The sequence below is a fragment of the Rhamphochromis longiceps genome, linkage group LG22, assembly GCF_057381845.1.
Source record: "Rhamphochromis longiceps isolate RC_006_pf linkage group LG22, R_longiceps_female_GT1.1, whole genome shotgun sequence".
Taxonomy (NCBI): domain Eukaryota; kingdom Metazoa; phylum Chordata; class Actinopteri; order Cichliformes; family Cichlidae; genus Rhamphochromis; species Rhamphochromis longiceps.
In genome coordinates, this window is record NC_140577.1 from 22,601,001 (window position 1) to 22,625,199 (window position 24,199).

At 38.8% G+C, this 24,199-nt stretch overlaps 1 long non-coding RNA gene across 1 annotated transcript; it reads left to right on the top strand.

Moving 5' to 3' along the window:
* The first annotated feature begins 6,725 nt into the window (after nucleotides 1–6,725).
* LOC146644089 (uncharacterized) lies at nucleotides 6,726–8,315 on the top strand. The gene is made up of 2 exons (XR_014909402.1): nucleotides 6,726–6,851; nucleotides 8,155–8,315. It is a non-coding gene; the product is annotated as an uncharacterized LOC146644089 (long non-coding RNA).
* Nucleotides 8,316–24,199: the final 15,884 nt, after the last annotated feature.

A 24,199-nucleotide genomic window follows, 5' to 3' on the forward strand; every position in this document is an offset into this window, starting at 1 on the left:
GCATGTGGGGAGTCTGTTAATAGTATAAACTTTGCATTAGGTTTAGATGCAAAACAGTAGATTAAAAAAAAAAAACCTAAGCACAGATAAAGCGTAGTTGGAAATGCAGGCAGGGTTTGACAGATTATGTGCCATAGTGAAAAATTAAAATATTACACTATTGCAACATTTTTCTTACAAAATTTCAGTGTTTGTAGCAGCAGCTTCACACCGTGACTCTTCCAGTTTTAAACAGCCAGCGTTTACCTTTATATATTTTACTGTATTGAAAACATTCAGATTGTATAGCCCTGACGACCTCCAGGAATCACTGTGTAGCAGTTTATTCAGTCACATGTATACCTCTATTGTGACTGCACAGCATGAAACCCCGAGTTAGATACTGTAGAATTTGAAGTTGTTTTTTATTGATGGGAGTTACACAGTACTGACCTTAACTACACATTGAAAACAAAAGCAAAATTCTAACACTATAAATGTAAAATTTGAAGAATAAAAGGCATGCTGTTAAATAAATATATATGTGGCTTCTGCTAGCTCGAGTGTTTTTCTCCTGCAGGCTATAATATTAACTGACAAAGAAAGGAGCTCTCCAAAGGAAATACAGCAACAATATCATTTGTGCCATTTCCACTGCAGTGGGGGCTTGAGACTTCCACGTTGCTCTATTGAATCTGCTGTTTGTAGATGATGTATGTGGAGAGCGAGCCTTCCCAAATGAATTAATACCATAACCAGTTCCAGATGGCTGCAACATCTTGTTCCCCTTTCTGTGATCGTTTTAATGCTTTATTGATTGCTGTTGTCCAGGGAACCCAACCCGTGTGCAGTAGTATTTATTCCTTCCACACACGCGCACGCAAACATGCACACACACACATATTATCCTCTACCACACACCTCTACCATTCCTACACTTCTCTGTCAGTAAACCCACAATCCATTTTTCATGGAGCTCTGGAATGATTATGCCACAAGCTGATTGGACACGCCTTTTCATCCAGTCAATTCTGGAAGAATGGTCAGGCTGGAGGAATGGGACATGGACACGATATAAATATTAAAGGGTCACAGTTCAGTAGTTTCATTGCGGTTGTTTTATTGTTGTTAGCTTCTTTTGCAGGAAACTAGGAACGGTGGTTTTTATCATTGATAGATGGTTTCGTGTACATTGTCCTGTTAAGTGTATTACCAGCCACTGCTTCTATAAGACTTTGTTTTATTTATGATGTATAGCTGTTGCTCTGTAATGCATTCAAAGCTCAGACTGATAGTGTGGTGAATTCATGCAATGCTGCATGAAAATAGACAAATTAGTGCTGCATTCAAACATAAGCAGGACTTTCCTAGCCTCATATGCTTCAATGCAAGGCACTATAACTTTTACATTTCTTTCTACAAAACCAAATTAACCTTTAGGGTTTATTTTGAAATTGTTTAGAAGAAGGCTTAATCATGGCAGATGAGGAGGTTGATACCCCTCGTTAGATTTGACTGTGGAGCCAGCAGCTGGTTAGCTTATCATCAGAAGTCTGAAGGTACCAAAATCAGCCTGTCCACACTTGGTTGCCTAGAAACTGGTCTGGGCTCAAAAATACTAAAGTCCAGTGTACATGTGTGTTTCTTTTTTAATACCACCTGGCATTGTTTGTCTATGGTACACAAACTTCTCAAATCTGCCACTGCAGATTTTGGAACATATGTGTTTTCTTGTCTTCAGATGGCTACTGGATTAAGACATGAAGTTTTTCATGCAAAATAAAATGGCAGGTTGTGTAAGAGTCACATAAATAAATACACACTGCGTTAATGATTTTGGTTTTAATAACAAATGCCAAACAACACATTTTGCTGCTAATTAAAACACATTTTCCTGATCATTTTAGATATCCGATTTATATTTAAATATTTAAACTGTAATTTTTGCACAGTTGGTCTAAGTAATTAGTCTGCTGTTGTTGATAGAATTATCAGGTGGCCACAGATTGATGTTCCACCTGAAGCAGCTGTGGGGGAGTGTGTTCTACAACTCCTCAGCCCACTGAAAGGACAAAATGAAAGGAAGAGGTAGACAGACGTACACAAAAAAAAAATGCAACAGGAAATGTGTAATTACATTTGATATCAGGGGGTTGATACTACAGAACATGCAGGAGCATGATTTAATACTGAGAAGAATTTCTCCATGAAAAATGATTTAAGAACTTTATTCAGAGATTACAATACATAAACATCTCAGAACAATCCAAACGAATGTGTCTTAGTAAACGGTTGAGCCACTGTGAATAGCTTCAGTGTAGCCTGAAAGACGTTAATGAGATCTTCAAAGCACAGGGACATAACACCATTCTTCCAAAATAGGTACTGTGCAAAAGTGGAGCCACACATTCTAAGAAGCCAGACTTTTCAAATTTTTTAAAGTGGTCTCATCCAAATGTTCTGAATGTGGAAAAGTGGCTGTTAAGAAGCTGTGCTTAACAAATAGAAACAGTGAGACATAATATGCCTGAAAATCAGTATCAATAGGTCAGACAGGTTGATGAATCCAAATCTGAAATTTCTGGTTCAAATTGTTTTCAATAAGTACAGAGAAAGACAGGAGAGAGACACAACAGTGTGTGTCTACAGCCATGTGTAAAATGTAGTGGAGGCTCTGCCATGGTTTAGGGCTGTATTTCATCCAGTGGAGTTGGGGATCTGACAGAATCATGAATACAGAAAAATACCATCACATACAGAGCCACCATGCAATATCATCTGGATCGTGTCTGATTGGCAACACCTTCTTTTTATTTAGAATGATCCCAAACATTGCCAATGCATGATAGAAAAACACACAATGGAACACTATCAGCCTCCTGCTGAGCCTGCACCTGAACATTCTTGAAGCAGTGTGGGATCATTTTGACAGAAACAACAACAAAAGTCAGCCGACATTCAAACAAGGGCTTTGAACATCCTCCAAGAAGCCTGGAGAACTATTATTGAAGACTACTTAGAGAACGAAAGATCAGGCTGTGTTGTAAAACGTGGTCATATATATGTTGGTGTTCAAGCTCATTAGAAATTTGTAAACACTTACATACTGTATTTCATGACAGTTTGCTCGTATCAGTAAATGACCTATTTCCCATTTACTGAAATAAGAGTTGGCCTAAGGTTTTTGCACACTTCTGTATATTCACTCATTTGGTATTTTGTCGACATGTCTAGTCATAAGATAAATGTTATCATTTAGAACAATTCATTTGGAGTGAATCTGCCTTTCAAGGGTACAAATAGTAGGTAGGTCGATGAACCCAGCAAGCACAACATATCCCCATTAACATACTGTATTACAGCCCCCAGATCTCGTTATTGTAGGATTCACTGGCTTCATAGTTGTATCCAAATAGAAGAAAAACTTCTAATATCCCTACAACCCAGCAGTGTACACTCATATATTTATATTAGATATTTTGTTTTAAATTGGCTTTGAAAAGTCTGATAACCCCACTGTTACCGATACAATTGTCTGCATGAGCTGTTTTTTACTGAGTCCTGCTGTCTGGAGCGAAAGGAAAGTATTCTAACCTTCATCATGGCCAGAGTGAACACAGAGGGTGCTTCAGAGACACTGTACAAGGTAAGTATTTTGAACATTTCTTACATAGCGACCATTTCTTTTTCTTACCAAATGATACCCTGCCTGGCAGTTCAAATACAAGCAATTTGCTCTGGTGCCCTTGTCACTGGTTATTTGCAGGTCTTTGCAGGAAATTCATGGAACAGCTGATGATTCAAGGGACTGGGTCTGCACTAGTCCTCTTATCACACAGCAAGCACTAAACATTTTAACTAAGTGGAAAAAACCCCATCTGTCAACTGCTTAGGTTTTATATCCATTTTTCTTCTATTCTTTTATGCATGACAATTACCAAGGCCACGTCCTTGATTACCTTATAACCGACTCTACAACTTGTCTTCTCAGCAGAAACTTGTAGATTAATACAAGTTTTGCACTGCCTCATTTGAACCTCCCACCTGTTCGTTCCTCACACTGTCCACCACCTGTGTGCTGTGTGCTCTGCACTTGGCAACAAAATGCAAAACAAATTCAGAAAAATAGTGATCTGTCAGAGTGCAGCTGGAGCTGGAAACTTCTAAACAAAAGTTATTCCATTTTTTTTTTCCATGTCTGTCTGAACAGGCACATAGAGCTTGAAATTAAATAGTAATTGACCTATAGTGCCTCAGATAAATCATTTTTTTAAACTATATTTAATTTGGATTTTTCATTATATTTTCAATGACTGAGTAACCCCACTTTGCAGTTCCATTTCTTAGGCTCTTTGCCTTTATACAGTTGTTAAACAATATTAGGTATCTCTTGACTCCAAAGCATAAGTCAGCAGGCCTGGTCATTTTCAGGCCAGGTAGGTTTTGTCTGCTGCTTAAACTACATGAATGATGAAATATTTCTAGAATCATGCCAGTCTGGGAGCTAAGAAAAATGTCACAGCATAAAATTATCTCCTTGGTGATTCTACACATAAAACTACAAGGAGTCTTGAGGCATTGTTAGGGTATTGTGCATGTTGGTAAAGGCATATGGCAAGATATATTGTCCATCTGAAAGGTGGTCCTGGTGGTTATTCCTCCACATTTCCCCCCAACCCATTCCTATTCTACGTAACCTGCCACTGAGTGCAGTGTCTGGAAGCACAATTGACTGCAATCTCTCCTACTATTTATTTTATCCCCTTGCGGACCACAACAAGGCTGTTCCCCCACTAAACAAATCAATGTAAGGTGTAAAAAAGTAATGATGTGACGCTGAACTATAACACCCAAAGCTAGGAGCTACTAAATCAGCCCCAGTGCTGGACAATTCCCACCGAGTGCATGATTAAGTAGCTCTGACTATGGGTGGTCATGGGGTGTTTGCTCATAACTCAGTCCACAGTCAGAGTGTTATGGAAGCATTGGGGAAAAGCATAAAAAAGAGGGATTACACCCACACTGACACAAGCAAAAAAAAAAAAAAGATAAACAAATGAAAGCTCAATTTAAAACTAAACAAAGACAAAAACAACCAGGAAACTATAAAGACATAATACAGAAATTAAAACTAAATACAATTTTAAAACACTTTAAAAATTATACAAAACATAAAGATACTATGGCAAAATAAAAATCAAATAATAAAAAAAGGAATAAAAAATCCTACAATAAATGAAAAATACAAAAATTAATTTATTAATCAAAAACATAAATATAGCAACAGAAAATAACTAAAAGCAAAATAGTAAATACACAAAGAGAGAGAAAAAAAATATAATCTTTAAATACACCACATTTCCAATTTTTTTGCCACACATTTGACCTGTATAGCGTCTTTTGGAAGCCATAATTGATAACAGTATTCTCAAAACAACATGACATTAAATATTCATTAAATACATTTAAATGATTTGTTGCAGAAAAATAATGAATTGTATTTATTATTAACATTGTTACTTGTAGAAACATAAATTAACTTCAGAGAAACAGCCAATGACAATATAACAAATAACACAACCTTAATGAGTTTAATTTTAAACAAAACACCAAACACACTAACTCAGTCGAAAGAAAACTTGACGTGCCTTATAAACCAAGGCAAAACAGGCTTTTACATCTGTTTTCCATTGTTTTGTGGATATCAAGGTTGACGCAAACAGAAGCTGGCAGCTCTCTCTTACAGCTCTCTTCCTCGGGTCAATGTAACCAAGACAATGAAACAATGAATAAATAAATCAAACAATCACTCAAAAACAAACAAATAAAAATCATTAGAATCCTAACCTAACAAACTTAAAGTAGCAGTGCACTCTTAAAACACAAAACAAAATGACAAAGAGCCCTGAATTGCTCCTTCAGCCAACTTAGACCCTGGATTGCATCCATCGACTACAGAATTCACTGATAGGTCTGTAGTTCCATAAAAGGTGGAAACAAGAGGAGCCAGTAAGTAGGAAGGGAGGAACCCAGAAGCCAGGACCTGGAAGCAGCCTAGTAAACAAGAACACTTAATACAGTGGCTTGCAAAAGTATTCGCCCCCCTTGAACTTTTCCACATTTTGTCACATTACAGCCACAAACATGAATCAATTTTATTGGAATTCCACATGAAACACCAATAGAAAGTGGTGTACACGTGAGAAGTGGAACGAAAATCATACATGATTCCAAACATTTTTTACAAATAATTAACTGAAAAGTGGGGCGTGTGTAATTATTCAGGCCCCTTTGGTTGTCTAAGAGAATATTGGGAGCAACAACACCATGAAGTCCAAAGAACACACCAGACAGGTCAGGGATAAAGGTATTGAGAAATTTAAAGCAGGCTTATATGGGCAGAAATCTGTGCCATCAGACACTGAATTTGAATAAGTTCAATTTGAATTTGAATTGCTCAGATTGAATCTGAATTGTAACTTGAATAAATGCTTTTGAAAACTGAATTTGAATTAGTCTAATTTGAAATTGAATTTATGGTTTGAAAATGATCATCACTAATTGAAATTGAATTTTATATTTTGAAAATGAATTGATTTGCTTTGAAACTGCATTTTATCCTTTAAAAATTCAGCTCTCGAATAATTTCAGTTTCACTTCTCACCATTCAGTTTCAGTTCTACAATTCAATTTCAGTTCCAAAATTCAGTTTTTTGGAACTTACATCCGGTTCCGGTTCAAGCGCAGATTAATAGAACTATGTTTTACTAGCGGACCGAAAGTGTTACTGACGGGAATCTACAGCGTCTTGAGCTGAATTAAGACTTCAGAAGTCATTCGTCATGTCGAATGACCAGCGGATAAACTCTCAGGTTGGTAATAAATGTATTACATGTATAAGAACAAGCGTCATGTTAACAAATGATAGCCGTAAGGTAACTTTTATGCTTATTGTAGCTGTTAGCTAAAAGCGCTAATTTAGCGTAGTTTGCCCTGAATTCAGATTTGACAACAAATATGATCGACTGTTTCTAGTAGAATTCCAGAGTTGTCATCTTGGACCCTCTCAGAGTACCCCCTCTGTATGCTTGCAGAGACCCCTACAGTAGGGAAACATGCAAAACGGTGTCCAAACCTTTGTGTTTTAGCTTTATTTATGTCTTATGCTGGGCAGACACTGTGCGATTTTTTCAGTCGCGCGATTCAGCTTCTGCTCAAACTGTACGATTGACTCGCAGGGGTTAGAAGTTCGTAGGTCACGATGCAGGGTCTCACACTATACGGCCCGATGCTCTGATGCGACCCGAGTGCTCACACTGTGCGTCCATAAAATGAAGGTTATAAGATAAATTCTGTTGCTCGCTCTCTCTCTCTGTCTTTCACTCACACAGACACACCACCACCATCAACTTTGCTAAATTGCTAATGAAAAACATTGATCAGGCAGCTGTGATTGAGCAGCAATGTAAATCCAACTATTTTCACGGTTGTTGTGGTCGTGATAATTTTGTTAGGCCACATCGAAAAGGTTCGGGTGAGCTTGCCATAGTTCTACAAGTTGTGCCTCCATCGCTTGTGTGTCCAGATCACACGCTGCACTGCCGTGCTGCGCCGTCTTTTTCGCTGACATTTGTGTTTGCGCGTGCGCAGTGTGAGAAGCTGCGGCGACACCCTCACGACCAAGCGATTGATGATCGGGAGCTGGTCGTGAGGTGTTAATCGCTTCTCGTTACCCCACGTATACTACACGATGCACGACGCACGATGAAGGCCAAAATCGGGCCGATCGCCAAAACGGTCGCACGACTCAAAAATCGGCTCAAAATGGGCCAAAAATTGCACAGTGTAAGCCTAGCATAACACAGCATCCCAACTCTTTAGCTAACTTAATAACTTTAGCTAAAGTGAATAGTTAGTCTAATTCATTAGTGCAGCATTACTGGATCACCTCTGTTTGAAGTGATATAATATGATATACAACTATCACTGAAACAGCAAACTTTGTAAATAAGCAAACAACACTTCTCATTCTCTAAACGTTTGGCCACAGCTGTAGATTACACTATCAGTGCTTGTTCACTCTTGACAATAATAACATTTCTAAATTTACTTTGTGCATTTACAGGTAAACAATATCTAATATTTTATTTAAATGACTGCTTTGTCTTTGAAAAGGGTGAAGAGCCTGAGGCCGGTGACAGTCCAGTTCTACTCTAAGTACATCCTTACAGTGGCTCACAGGACTAGGCCACATTCCTGTCCTGCCAGAAGAGAAGAGAAACTTCAGAGTCTTCATGCAGTTCAACCACACCTGTCATATTCCGTATGACAGGGGTCTCAAACTCCAGTCCTCAAAGGTCAAAGTGTCATGCAACTTTTCCATGCCCTCGAGGACTGGAGTTTGAGACCCCTGCCGTATGGTGTTCATGCTGTTTTCTACCCCACAGGTACAGCATGTCTGACTGCCTGTTCAGCATATGCAAAAATATATGATGAGTTTAAGCATGTGATGACTAAGGCCTTCCATTATGGTGTTTGTCATCACATGTCACAGACATCTGGATGATCATTTGGAATAAATAAAATACTAAAAACGTGTTACTTCATCTTTTATCTTTATTATTATTGTTCTTATTTTACACTTTTCATTGTTAGGCATTAGGTTTATTTGTAGTAGTCCTTTCCAACGTCTTTCCCTCTTCCATGTTACTGTGTCAGCTTGTCAGCATCTATTTGGGTTTGGAAGTGGAACAGAAAGTAAAGAAATCCAAAGTGCCATTAAAACCAGGAGAGGTTCTTATATTTCAGAAGAAGGGATTAATTCAAAAGAAATGACCTCAACGCCATATTTTATTTAGGAACCCTGGAGAGCACTTTGCAAAATAACACATTCTTATAATTTCACCCTCAGATGAGCCAAGCTACGACTGTCAGGGAAGGTGATGTAGGTACAGAGCATATGAGAGTGGTTAAGTTAATGTCTCTTGTCTAGATGAAGGCACAAGAGGGATCAATGGCAAGGCGTAGAGATTCAGTATCTTCAGTCTTCAGTGGACACTCCATTTCTGGCACAAAACACCTGTAAAAGATGGTCGATTTAGGAGGTGACCCGACAACTTCAGCCTGTCAAACATATTAATGGAGCAGTGTGTTTAAAAAAAAAAATTAATTAAGCATGCACTCAGTACCCTAAGAATTATTATGGTAGTTAAACACAGTGATAGTTGTATATCATATTATATCACTTCAAACTAGGGTTGCCAACTCCCTGAAAAATAAATAAGGGACACCTCGTGGCCAGGGCCGGGCAACCCAGTTGTCTTCACCCTTCCCAGCAAGGCTGGACTGGGACAAAAAATCGGCCCGGGCATTTTGACTAGAGACCGGCCCACCAGGATAAAGATTGAAATGTGACGTCATTCAGGGATAAAACCGCAAAGGATTCTGGGAACTTGTGGCAAGAGGTACTAGCGCACGCAGGCTTTCAATTGAACTCAGTTACACAGCGATAAAAAGAAACCCAAAAAATGGCAAGAAGCTGTTGTATTATTAACTGCAATAGCCGGTCGCATGACAGCCACGGGAAGCCGATGGGTAAAGAGATCGTTTTTTTTATCGGATTACGTCGTTGAAGTGAAAATTTTTAAGCCATGTTTCCGAAGTAAGAGCCGACGGATGGTCTGGATATACCAAATATAACATCTCAGAACACTCCAGCTCACATGTTAGTCTGATCCAAGCATTCCCACAAAGGTCAGAGTTTTGTAGTAGTTAATGCGTCATTTTTCTTAACATAATTGGTGATATAGGTTACAAGCAAGTCTGGCGCTGAACAGAAATTGTCGCGCTATGCTCCTTTGTTTATTGTGCATAAATAGTGAATTGTCCTGACACAATATTGCGTTTCGCTTCTGTTATAACCATGGTACACTGACAAAACCATATACTTTTATTCACAAGATAAAACAGTTGTTTTGTATCACTAATTGTCCATTGCGATTACAACATACAATATTATTGTCACTGCTACATTTCTGTAATGCTACTGTAACCGGTTTCTGCTTCATCCCGCTGCAACAGTTCGGCCCAAACAGACTCCTCGACTCTGCGTTGTGTAGTGTTTTTAAAAAGACAAGGAGTCTCTGATCGATCGTTGCCACTTTATTTCCTGAATGGAAACAACGGTGTATTATCAGTGCACAGGCTCGCCACACACCACTCCGCACAGCACACTACGGCAGAACATCTCATTAGCATTCCGCTTTAGCATACAGTTTCACACATTAATAAACAAATGAAAAGTACATAAAACTGGTGTTGGACATGTGTCCACTAAGCACTTATTACACTCGGTGCTCTTCAGCTAATCAAACATGTTTTATGTGTCTGTACTACTTAGCTATATTGTGTGCGGAACAATACAACTCACCTCTCGTATGGCTACGGCAGACTGGCAGCGATTACTGCAGCCAGCCACACCGAGAGGGGGGGCGCTGTTTCCCCATTACACTGATATTTGTGGCAAGTGGAATAATACCACATAAACACTGTTACACTACCAGAAATTATTTCCACTACTAATTAATTACCGTTGAGCTCAAAGGTCCTATTAATAAACTGTTAATGAATGTGTATTTATGAAGACGATTTGTGAGACTGGTAAACTTATGATATGTACAATAGTCTTTCGTTCTACACGGTGCGTTTCAAGGTCCTGTACCCATCCGTCGGTAAACTGTACCTGGGCTTGTTGCAGTGACCTGAAGTTACTAAACTTCATGAGTGTATGCACTCACTCCAAGAAGCGTATAATTATAAATCTGAGCGTGGTGAAAGTTGGGCAGCACGCTGACGTCTTTTGTCCACTCTTTCACTCCTTTGATTTTTTCCTCGTATCTTTTCTTTGTCTTTTCGTCGAGTCTGTCTTTGTACGGACCGGCATTGTTCTCCTTTTGTTTTGTACATTCCTTTTTTGTGCGGCAAAGAAAAAAAAGAAGGTATTGGAACCGGAGAATGAACGTTTTGCGGTGCTGCAAATGTTTGCATTTGATGCGGTACTTGGATTGTTTTGCCACGAGTTCCCGGCATGCAATGCGCAAAAATCACGTGATTGCTAAACAAGGGGGAGGGTGCATCCAGCCTCCTCGGCTGTAATTGGTCCAGCCCAGAGTCGATCATGACCAATTGGCCAATCCAACACCTTTCATTATATATACCCTTCCTAAAAAAAAAAAAAAAAAAAAAAAAATCCATCGGCCCATAAAAACAAAAAATCGCCAGCGGCCCACCGGGCAAATGCCCGGTATGCCCGATGGCCAGTCCAGCTATGCTTCCCAGTGTGGTAGCTCTTTTTTTGTGTGTGAAATTATTTTTTTAACCATTTGACTTGAAGTTGATTTAAGCAGATGCATATTCTTTGTGATATGAACACATGGGAAACAAATGATCATTTAGCCATTTATTTTTAGCTCAAAATGACAACATTAACACAGTAAAACAGGTCTCTTTCTTAAACAGAAGCCTGTCATGCTTAACTTTTGAGAATATAAGTAAATCTTTCTTTAAAAGAACTCTGTCCTGCTTAACTTAAAATTATATAAATTAATAGAAAGCAATAGAACGAAAAATATTCTTGTAACTGTGCACATATAGTGCATTTAGTACAATTGGCTTCAGTTGAGGTATTATTTCAGCTTTTCTAATGCTAATCAGCTGCTCCTGTTTGTAAACCCGCTTGTTCCCATGATTACGCATCATAACTCATCATCATTATTCATCTATGTATTACTTTTATGTATTAGTCATCTATTTGTTGTAATCATCTATCCTTACAGATGTTTATTACACAAAATAAGTTATATTATCACACTTCTGGCCACATAGCGCTGATATTCACTGCACATGCCCATATTAACTTTTTCCAGCCAGGTGTTTTCCTTTTCCCATTCCTCCCTGTGCTTTTGCAGCCTATTTTTCTTTCTCTGAGCGAACAAACATTGCTGCTCTAATGCTGGGCTCACACTGTGCGATTTTTGGCCCATTTTGAGACGATTTCTGAGTCGTGCGACGGATTTGGTGATCAGACCGATTTTGGCCTTCATCGTGCGTCGTGTAGTATACGTGGGGTAACGAGAAGCGATTAACACCTCACGACCAGCTCCCGATCATCAATCGCTCGTGAGGGTGTCACCGCAGCCGCTCACACTGCGCACGCGCAAACACGTAAACGTCGGTGAAAAAGACAGAGCAGCACAGCTGTGCAGCGTGTGATCTGGACACAAGTGATGGAGGCACTTGTAGAACTTTGGAAAGCTCATCCGAGCCTTTTCGATGTGGCATCACAAAATTATCACGACCACAACAACCGTGAAAACAGTTGGATTTACACTGCTGCTCAATCACAGCTGCCTGATCAGTGTTTTTCATTAGCAATTTAGCAAAGTTGATGGTGGTGGTGTGTGTGTCTGTGTGAGTGAAAGACAGAGAGAGCGAGCGACAGATTGTCTGTTATAACCTTCATTTTATGGAGGCACAGTGTGAGCTCTCAGGTCGCATCAGAGCATCGGGCGGTATAGTGTGAGACCTGCATCGTGACCTACCAACTTCTAACCCCTGCGAGTCAATCATGCAGTTTGAAAATCGCACAGTGTTTGCCCAGCTTTAGGTGTACTGTCATCCGAGACTTGCACCGCAGTGTCGGCGTTTGTTTCCCTGTTGGCCATGCTTGTTGTTGTGGTCATCTGTTGTCTTCCGGTATTTTCTCTGTAAGCGACCTTTCCTCGACCAATGAGATAATCTGAATTGTCATACTCGAATTGTCATAAGTGTGCTGTCAGCTCATTGGTCACAAAGCAGGAGAGGGGCTGGGAATTATGTTTTCAAACAAAGCGTTAATTCCATTAACATTTATAGACTACTTTTGATTCTCACTATATTACGGGACAAAGTGCGTCCCTTATTAGCTCAATACGGGACGTGTACGTTTGTTTCGAAATACGGGACGATTCCGTATTTTAAGGGACGGTTGGCAACCCTACTTCAAACAGAGGTGATCCAGTAATGCTGCACTAATGAATTAGACTAACTATTCACTTTAGCTAAAGTTATTAAGTTAGCTAAAGAGTTGGGATGCTGTGTAAGACATAAATAAAGCTAAAATACAAAGGTTTGGGCACCATTTTGCATGTTTCCCTACTGTAGGGGTCTCTGCAAGCATACAGAGGGGGTACTCTGAGAGGGTCCAAGATGACAGCTTTGGAATTCTACTAGAAACAGTCGATCATATTTGTTTGTCAAATCTGAATTCAGGGCAAACTACGCTAAATTAGCGCTTTTAGCTAACAGCTACAATAAGCATAAAAGTTACCTTACGGCTATCATTTGTTAACATGACGCTTGTTCTTATACATGTAATACATTTATTACCAACCTGAGAGTTTATCCGCTGGTCATTCGACATGACGAATGACTTCTGAAGTCTTAATTCAGCTCAAGACTAGTAACACTAGTAACACTTTCGGTCCGCTAGTAAAACGTAGTTCTATTAATCTGCGCTTGAACCGGAACCGGATGTAAGTTCCAAAAAACTAAATTTTGGAACTGAAATTGAATTGTAGAACTGAAACTGAATGGTGAGAAGTGAAACTGAAATTATTCGAGAGCTGAATTTTTAAAGGATAAAATGCAGTTTCAAAGCAAATCAATTCATTTTCAAAATATAAAATTCAATTTCAATTAGTGATGATCATTTTCAAACCATAAATTCAATTTCAAATTAGACTAATTCAAATTCAGTTTTCAAAAGCATTTATTCAAGTTACAATTCAGATTCAATCTGAGCAATTCAAATTCAAATTGAACTTATTCAAATTCAGTTTCTGATGGCACAGATTTCTGCCCATAGGCTTAGGCCAAAAAGAGATTTCCCAAGCCTTGAACGTCCCACAGAGCACTGTTCAAGCGATCATTCAGAAATGGAAGGACTATGGCACAACTGTAAACCTACCAAGACAAGGCCGTCCACCTAAACTCACAGGCCGAACAAGGAGAGCGCTGATCAGAAATGCAGCCAAGAGGCCCATGGTGACTCTGGACGAGCTGCAGAGATCTACAGCTCAGGTGGGGGAATCTGTCCATAGAGCAACTATTAGTCGTGCACTGCAATGTTCCCTCTAATTTTTCATGTGTCTGAGCGAACACACAAACTCCCTGAGCGGTCCCTTGGAGCACTGTGAGCGACAGCAGACGTGTGCACTGTGGTCACGCCAGCATCGAATCCATCCAAGTTACATGGTTTATTAAAATAATCAAATTACAGCATTTACATTTATGTTAGACTACTTTTAATTAACTGCTTTAGCCCATTTACAATGAAAATAAAAAAAAAGCTTGTTCATGACCTGTGTAGTGTGTTAACACTATTGGAAGTAAAAATAACTTGAACTCCAATTTTGAAAACAAAATTTTTTTTTATTTTGTATAAAGCTCTGACTTGTATTGTGAGTATGAGTCTGTGGTCTGGGAGAGAGTCCTGTAACTCTCTCTCTCTGTAAAAAAAAAAATAGTATATAATGACCAATGTTGGGCAATAAATTATACAGTTCTTCAAAAAAGAGTTTTGCAAACAAAGTTTTTTGCAGCTGTTTACCTAAAAATACAGCCAAGGTGTTTTTTTTTTTTAAAGGGCAGATAAGGGCAGATAATGCCACAATACACCAACCAGAATGCAAATAACCTCTACGCAGGTGACATCTAGCACTTTACTACAGACAGGTTGTTTTCTTTTTTTCTTTGTGTACCTAAGAGTTAATAATCCGGGCAGCCTGCGGTAAAGGCATATGTTAGTAACGTTATACTGGTTAATGATGTTACATGCTGCGGTCTCACACTTGGTTTTAAGGGCTGGTAGTTAGACACCCTTTAACTTGTTTTTGAATAACTGTATTGTTTTGTTTAATAGTGATGATAATGTACCTTCTGATCCTTCTTTTTGTGATATCTGGTTTATGCTTAATGTCTTTATGGAGCTACACAGGGCACTTGTTATGTCGGAGGTTGCGACAGAGGATGGTTGGAAGTACACGTGGTCTTGTTGGGAGGAGGGCAGGTTCCCCTCCCTGCTATGACCTAGGTGTATGTGTTTTTTTTCTGTTGTTTGTTCGTTTGTTTTTCTTTTTTATTATTTCTGCCGTGTTTATTTTGTATTTTCTTGGGTGGGGTTGTTGGGTGGGAAGGTGCTATGGTAGAAAATGTTCTAGTCAATATGGGACAATACACATAAATCCCTAACAATATGGTCTCAATAGATGGTGATGGAAATGATGGGGTGAACAGGAGAGGGCTTGTAACCCTTTGCTCTTGGAATGTGAATGGCATCAATGAACCAATAAAACGTGGTAAGGTGTTGGCATACCTAAAGTCATTGAGATCAGATGTTATTTTCTTGCAGGAGACGCATCTTAAAAATGATGCACATTGGAGGATTACAGCTAAGTGGATAGGGCAGGTTTATCATTCAAGGTTTTCCGCAAAGGCAAGGGGTACAGCAATAATTATTCGTAAAAATGTGCCATTCATACATAAATCGACCCTGGCAGATAAGGAGGGGAGATATATCATGGTGGTAGGAGAAATTCAGTCTATACCAATCACATTGCTGAATGTCTATGGCCCGAACAGGGATGACCCAGAGTTTTTTAGAAAAACGCTTAGCTTGATCCCGGATATTTCAACTACAAACTTGATACTTGGGGGAGACTTTAATTTAGTTTTAGATACCTATCTAGACAGGTCGTCAGCTCAGAGAATTGCCCCATCGAATGCTTCTAGGTTTCTGAAATCGTTTATTGATAATTTGGGTCTTGTGGATGTTTGGAGAACGTTGAATGCAACCGGAAGGGAATATTCCTTTCACTCTGGGGTTCATAATACGTACTCCCGTATAGACTATTTTCTATTAGATAGTAAACTGTTACATGGAGTCCAGAGTAGTAAATATCATAATATCCTTATATCAGATCATAGCCCAGTGTCTATTTCACTAATTTTACTGGGATCAGGTGGTAATTATAAACACTGGCGATTAGACCCTCAACTTCTTACGAGGAAAACATTCTGCGATTATCTGGAAGAACAGATCAAGTTGTTTTTTGAGATGAATGACAAAGATGATGTATCACCTCTTTTATTGTGGGAGATATTTAAAGCATATGTTAGAGGCTGTGTAATTTCTTTTCAGTCGTCTGAGAAAAAACGTAATAACATGGAACGCATACAGTTGGAGGTTCAAATGCAAAGATTGGACTCTGAGAATGCCAGACAACCATCTGTACAGCTACACAGTAAAATATCAGCTCTGAAGTATAAACTCAATAACTTACTCTCAGATAAAATTTCCAGGGCCTTCATGTATGTTAAGCAGACCTATTTTGAATTTGGTGATAAGCCACATAAATTACTGGCCAGGCATCTAAGGAAGAGAGAAAGTGATAGGGCTATTCATGCAATCAGGTCAGACTCAGGGTGGTTGATTAATTCGTATAAGGATATTAACACTGCTTTTAGACAGTTTTATGAACAGTTATATACACATCAGTGTAATGCACCTCCTGAAATTATGCAGGATTTTTTAAGCAAATGTAACGTGCCTTCATTGGCACAAAAGGACAGGACACTTCTAGATGCAGATTTAACATGTCCAGAATTGATTAATATCATACGCTCCCTGAAAAACGGGAAGAGCCCAGGACCTGATGGTTTATGTAATGAGTTTTATAAAAAGTTTAGCAGTTTACTAACCCCATATTTGCTGAAAATATTTAATATGGCCTTGAAAGATGGTGCACTCCCACAGACTCTGAATGAAGCAACTGTGACTCTCATTCCAAAGAAAGGAAAGGACCCAGAATTGGTGAGTTCATACTGACCAATCTCTTTATTGAACACTGTTTGACCTCGCATTAGAGCCGTTGGCAGAAACAATTTGGAAACATAAAGACATACATGGCTATAATACAGAATAGACCTCCAATAAGATCTCACTGTATGCTGATGATATTCTGCTGTTTGTAACCAGACCATTAGACTCAATCCCTAAGGTGCTAGTAACAATAGATCGATTTAGCTCTTTTTCAGGTTACAAAGTAAATTGGGGGAAAAGCCAACTGATGCCAATTAAATGCGGTAATCTTGATTTACTAAATCGTCTTCCCTTTAGAATAACGTTAGAAAAATTTTCATATCTTGGAATTGAAGTTACTAAGTCATACAAGTCATTATATGAAGCCAATTTTGTGAGAATTCTGGATACATTTAAAAACGAGGTTGAATTTTGGATATCACTCCCACTTTCCATGATAGGTAGGGTGAATGCAATCAAAATGATTTGTCTCCCCCAACTCCTATATCTGTTTCAAAATATCCCTGTGTATCTAAATGCTACATTTTTTCAAAAATTGGATTCAGTTCTTTTGCCTTTTATCTGGAATTACAAGAGCCACAGGATAAAAAAGGCCCACCTTTGTAAAGAGAAAATACATGGTGGCCTAGCCTTACCAGACTTTAAAAATTACTACTTTGCAGCTAATATGCAATACATAGCTTATTGGCTAGATGATACAGTTATAATGGGAAGTTGGTTGGACATGGAGCGAGAGGACTGTATGCCTTATTCTCTTGGTGCAATTGCATTGTCTCCTGTTCGTTTTAAAAAGACATATTACAACTGTAATCCAGTTATTCACAATACAATTCAAATCTGGAGACAGATCGTGTAAGAGTATAGACTCAGAGCCTTCTCGCTTTTGACACCTATTACAGCTAATCCTGCATTCAAACCCTCAGTTTTAGATGGGACATTTGATCGCTGGAAGGAAATGGGGTTGCGAAATGTGAGACACCTGTATTTTCAGGGCTCTTTTGCTTCATTTCAACAGCTGAAGGAGAAGTACAATTTACTAGCCTGTAATTTTTTTAGATACCTTCAAATAAGGAGCTATGTAAGGTCCCAATTACAAGAATTTGAGTTTGCAACTCCAGGTAAGCTTGACCAATGCCTGGCGGATTGTATAACAGAAAAACATGCGGTTGCTTCTATATATGAGATATTACAGTCACTCCGGCAGAAGGATACAGGTAAAATAAAATCAGCTTGGGAAAAGGAACTAGGGTCAGAAATTCATAATGATATCTGGACTAAAGGGCTACGCTATGTTAATTCCTGCTCTATCAACGCCCAACACAGGTTAATTCAGTTTAAAATTTTGCACAGATTGCACTACTCGAAGACCAGACTACATCGAATATTTCCTGAAACGTCACCCATCTGTGATAAATGTCAATGTGCAGAAGCTGATCTGCTTCACAGTTTTGTAATGTGTAGCAAATTACAAAGTTTTTGGGCTTCAGTTTTTTCTTTTTTTTCCAAACTTTTTGTTGTGCAGTTAGACCCTGACCCCATTTTGATTCTTATTGGTCTATCGGGACAATCTAAAAAACTTAAGAGCACACAGATCCCCCTCCTGTCCTATGGCCTGATGTGTGCAAAGAGACTGATTCTCCTCCTATGGAAGGGAAAAGAAGTGCCCTCCTTGAAAGCTTGGATTTCAGTATTGACAGACACTCTTCATCTGGAAAGGATCCGTTACATTATAAATGACAAACTGGAGGACTTCGATCAGATTTGGAGGCCGTTCATTGAGCACCTGGAAATTATGAACAAATGAGAGTTATTATGTGGACTTCACCATTGCTTAAAATAAGCTGATAGCACTCTGGGATAAGGGAAGGGTGTAGGGAGGGTTTGTTGTTGTTTTTTTTTTTTTTTTTTTTTTGGTTTTGTTTTTTTGTCCGCCCTTTTCAGTACGTTTTGTTTTTTCCTGTTTTTGTTGTTTGGGTTTGTTTTGTTTTTTGTTGCTGTTGTTGTTCGCTTTGTTTTTCCTTTTTTTTTTTTTTTTTTTTTGATGCCAAAATTGTAAAAAGGAAGCAATGTCACTCTATGGGACAATTAGTGATTGTTAGTTGTGCTTCACAATAAAAATATTTAAAGAGAAAAAAATAAACATTTTAAACTATTTACAGAACAATCAGCTGTTCTGCATCAAATTTGATGCCACACAAATTATTTGTGCCACTCCAAAAAATAACTTCTGTCCACTATGAGATGAAGGAGAACAACAGTCTGATACCTGCAGGCCTGACAACAGGAGATGTATCACTCCTGTAACATTCAGCAGTCGCCTCATTGTTCTGACACACACAACAAAACTATTGACTACATTACACACTAACTACATAATATTTGCCCTAAACGTCTCAAATCTCTCACATCTGAAAACACCGCCGTCACTCCTAAAACTTTTTTTTTTGTCACTCCTAAAACTTCCCCCCTCCCTAAACAACAAATGTCATGTTTTGATTGGTCGACATGGTACATTTTTTCCACCAATAGGAAAGGGTGGGGATTTTTGGTTTTGTTTTTGCTCACAGGCGGAGAGTGTTTTTGAGCGTTTTCCTTATAAAACGCAGTTTTTACCGTTTCTCCCCGCAGTAAATATAAACAACGATAGTATTCAGGAAGAAAACCAAACACGGCATATATTTTTATCATAACTCTGGTTTTACGTGGCCTATCAACACAATTTACAAACTGGTATAAAGTCCACACTTTTTTCCGTCAATTGTTCCGTCTGTCCTGCTCACATCTCCAATGGTTGTACACGTTGTCATTGACGTGGCTTCACTCTACATCAGCCACGCTGCTTTGCTAGCTAAAACACAGGTGTCGGCACATAAGGACGCTATCATAGCCTGTCAACGACGTTGATTAGCTGCGTATATACGAATGTGAATCGCATCATTGGCTGGACTATGGGATAAGGTGGCATTGTTCTAATCCCATACGGGAGCAGCCAGTCACTTACTGTCTAACACTGCAACACAGAATTGTTAACATATTTACTTTAATTTCAATTCAGGTTAGATTTTTTTTTTTTTTGTGCAAAACGCAGATTTTTTTCTGCGCGGAGACTGTGCCAGCAGTGTGCAATTGCACGGGAACATTGGTGCGCTGCACAAAGTTGGCCTTTATGGAAGAGTGGCAAGAAGAAAGCCATTGTTAACAGAAAACCATAAGAAGTCCCGTTTGCAGTTTGCCACAAGCCATGTGGGGGACGCAGCAAACATGTGGAAGAAGGTGCTCTGGTCAGATGAGACCAAAATGGAACTTTTTGCCCAAAATGCAAAACGCTATGTGTGGCGGGAAACTAACACTGGACATCCCCACTGTCAAATATGGTGGTGGCAGCATCATGCTCTGGGGGTGCTTCTCTTCAGCAGGGACAGGGAAGCTGGTCGGAGTTGATGGGAAGATGGATGGAGCCAAATACAGGGCAATCTTGGAAGAAAACCTCTTGTAGTCTGCAAAAGACTTGAGACTGGGGCGGAGGTTCACCTTCCAGCAGGACAACGACCCTAAACATAAAGCCAGGGCACCAATGGAGTGGTTTAAAACAAAACACATCCATGTGTTAGAACGGCCCAGTCAAAGTCCAGATCTAAATGCAATCGAGAATCTGTGGCAAGATCTGAAAACTGCTGTTCACAAACGCTGTCCATCTAATCTGACTGAGCTGGAGCTGTTTTGCAAAGAAGAATGGGCAAGGATTTCAGTCTCTAGATGTGCAAAGCTGGTAGAGACATACTCTAAAAGACTGGCAGCTGTAATTGCAGCAAAAGGTGGTTCTATACAAAGTATTGACTCAGGGGGCTGAATAATTACGCACACCCCACTTTTCAGTTATTTATTTGTAAAAAATGTTTGGAATCATGTATGATTTTCGTTCCACTTCTCACATGTACACCACTTTGTATTGGTCTGTCACGTGGAATTCAAATAAAATTGATTCATGTTTGTGGCTGTAATGTGACAAAATGTGGAAAAGTTCAAGGTACTGTATACTCGGGGCAGCAAATAAGACCAAAAATACTTACTGAAACATGAAACTAGTATAAATGTATTGTTTGTATTTAAAAAATTGGTTTCCGGGAATACATGTGTAGAGGACATTGCAGTCTTGCCCACTCATAACCATTTAGAAATCAAAATAGAGGATCATCAGAATGCATTTGCTTTCCTTATGTTTTGTAGAAGTAAACATTTCTCGCTGTGTAAGAAGGTAAGAGTAGGTCTGACTGGGCTATTGTACTGTCTGATTGGAACTCAAATCAGTCCAAGTTATGAGAGCTATTGAGAAAGTCACTTTTAATAACTAGCTTCAGTCAGACTGGATTTAGTTCCATGCTCATTTCAATGAGGAACTGGTGAAACATGTTTATTTGCAATCAAGTGGTAAGAGCAAAGTGAAATCACTCTTCAGAATTGTTTTTGTGTATTTATTTATTTATTTATTTGTTATGAGCTTCTTCCCTAAGGGCACATTTTATTTTGCTTGCATATTTTTACACAAGCAGAGTCTGAATAATTATTTTGCAGTTGGACGATAGGTATTGCCACAATATTATCTTGCTACCTTCACTCAGGGCAACTAGTTGGCCTTTCTAAGAAATCGTTGCATACTTGCCTACTTTATGATACTGTCCATCATTTTATAATTGTGCAATAAAATGTTTACTACTAACCAAATGTCACTTTGACAAACCTTACAGGTGTGAATTGTGAGTTATAACAGAAGGCACGCAGTGAATCTTGAATCAACGCATTCCCTCTTCTATACACATTCCAGAGTTTTAAGTCATCCAGAATACCTACCTTTTAAAATATACAATTTACAAAGTTTGTCCCCTTTGCTAATGGAAACAGTGTAAAAATAAATTGATCTATTTAGGAAACTTCTATGGCATACTTATGTATTCCTTCCTAGAGGAAGCTGTAGGTGTCATCCGGTATCAGAGAAGAAATAATATAATGATGAATATACTCAACACAGTCACATTGCAACATTAATAAACAAGACAGAAATGTTGGGGAAACCAAATTAAGTCTTCACGTTTACCATGATGGATCATCATTTTTCCATTTTTTTTCAATGACAAGAAACACCATCTCCCAAATGTTGGGGAATAACATTTCTCTACAGCTAAGCTGACAGTTGTGTACTGATATAACAATGGACAATGGAAAGCAAAGGGGAACATAGATAAATGACACTGTCTTCTCTAAGTGGCTTTAAGCAATGACTCTGGTATCCTAAAATGTTGGCAAATAGCAAGGGTACAACAAAATCTTTCAACAGTACGAGTTGGGGTGCTTTTTTTTTTTTTTTTTGGAGCTATACTATCAATAAACATATCCGTCCATTCATCCATTCCAGCTTGTCCTGTGTCCATCCATCCATCCATTTTCTTAACTGCTTGTCCAAGAGTTGGGGAGGGACTGGAGCCACTTTTACCAGCTGTTATTGATCAAAAGCAGACATCCTTCTGAATTTACTTATTATAGATTCAGACATGTAATAGTACCTAATGTTTCCACTTGCCTTCACCCCATCTCCTCATCAAAAATACACACTTACTAAGATTTAACGACTTCCCTATTGTTTTAGGGGATTTAGCAAAATGTCTTTTTTTTTAATTTGAAGGCTTGAAAAATACATTATAAATTCACCAACTAACTAAATATATAAGTTTATTTATATGTTAAAAATACATAAATAAATCTGAATAGGAAGTTACCAATTTACATCTAGCTTTTAGTGCTTGAATCCTTACAGATAAAGGGCTACTTTATCTTCAGGTTTTGCTATATTTTAATTATTTCTGAAATTTTATAGCTTCCATGTTAGCGGGGTTTCTTTCCTGCTGTTGCTGCCATCTTGCATGAGGCAGTTAAAGTCACTAGAGTGTATTCTTCTGCCCAGCACGTTGCTCTTGACTACACTTTGCTGATAAAAAAAAAAAAAAAGAAGAAAGTATCTTCGTTTGTGACAGTCTCTTCCTCTCTGCTGTGCAGTGTGTGTCCCGGTCTCTGCATGATGTAATCTTTGGTGCTACCCACTGCTAATTATGTGAGAGTCGGCACAAGTTGTAGAGCAGAATGCTTATAGGTAAAGAGATTGTATGATAAAGAGAAGTAGATAAGCATGGTGACGTAGATACACACAGAGGTGTATAGATGAATAAGTGCGCTGGCTGTGACAGAATGTATGCCCACAGTGTGTGATTTTGCTGACAGCTCAGGATCTTCTAATAAGCGGTGGCCCTGTTTGACAGAGAGGGAGAGGAAGGGGGAGGGAGGAAGGGAATAAAAGGCCTCTTTCACCTTTCTCACCTGCTGAAGTTCCCTCCTCGCTAACGCTTGGCTGCTCACTGAGGTGCTCTACTGCACACACATGGCCCACTGCATGCAGTTTAATTAGAGTGCCAAGCATATGTCTCTACAGAGGGAGAGCTGCCTGTCAGATAAAAACTAGATGTCTATTTTGGGAAACCTTATTTCGTATTGTCACTAATACTGTTTGTTAAAGAGTTTACTTTGTATTGCCCCATAGAATAAAATAGCCTGCTTTTATCTGTGATGGTCTGCATTAATTCATAGGTGTTCAGAAATGACTTGAAGAAATGCCTTTTACTGTGTTTTTTATTTTATTTTTAGATTGTATCTAATAATATAATAATGGCAGACATGTACGTAAGAATGTGGGTAACAAGGTAGACGTTTCTGTTTTTTAAGAGAAAAGAGGTTCTTGTTAGGGCTCAGTGACACAGAATCCATTTGTTGTCAGACCAAGGGTGCTTTTGATGACACAGAAATGTTGTCAAATGATTCACAGAATTTCAACTCATGTGTGAAAACTTTCATGGATCAAAAACAGCACTCATTTTAAATGGACTTGTTATCCCCTTGTATGCAGCCTCCAGCACTCCTGCTACACATTTTCTGTTTTGTCATTGACCTAAAACATGCAAAGAGAACAAACATGACTTTTGAGTCAAACTGACATAAAACTGATTTTGAGGATCGTCATGGATAGGGTTACATATCTAAATAGCTTTACTCAGTGAAAGAATTCACAGCCTCCAAGGAAAGTATCTAAAAATTACCTGTGGGCTCACAGTAGTTTAGGGACATGTACCAATACATTTTGGTCGCCACTCGCCCATGTCTCACGGGGCTAATTAAGACTTATTCTTCTCCCCTAAAATGAAAGTTAAACTGAAGGGACAATGTCCCTTTCATGTCACAAATATGTGCTGGCGAGTGGTC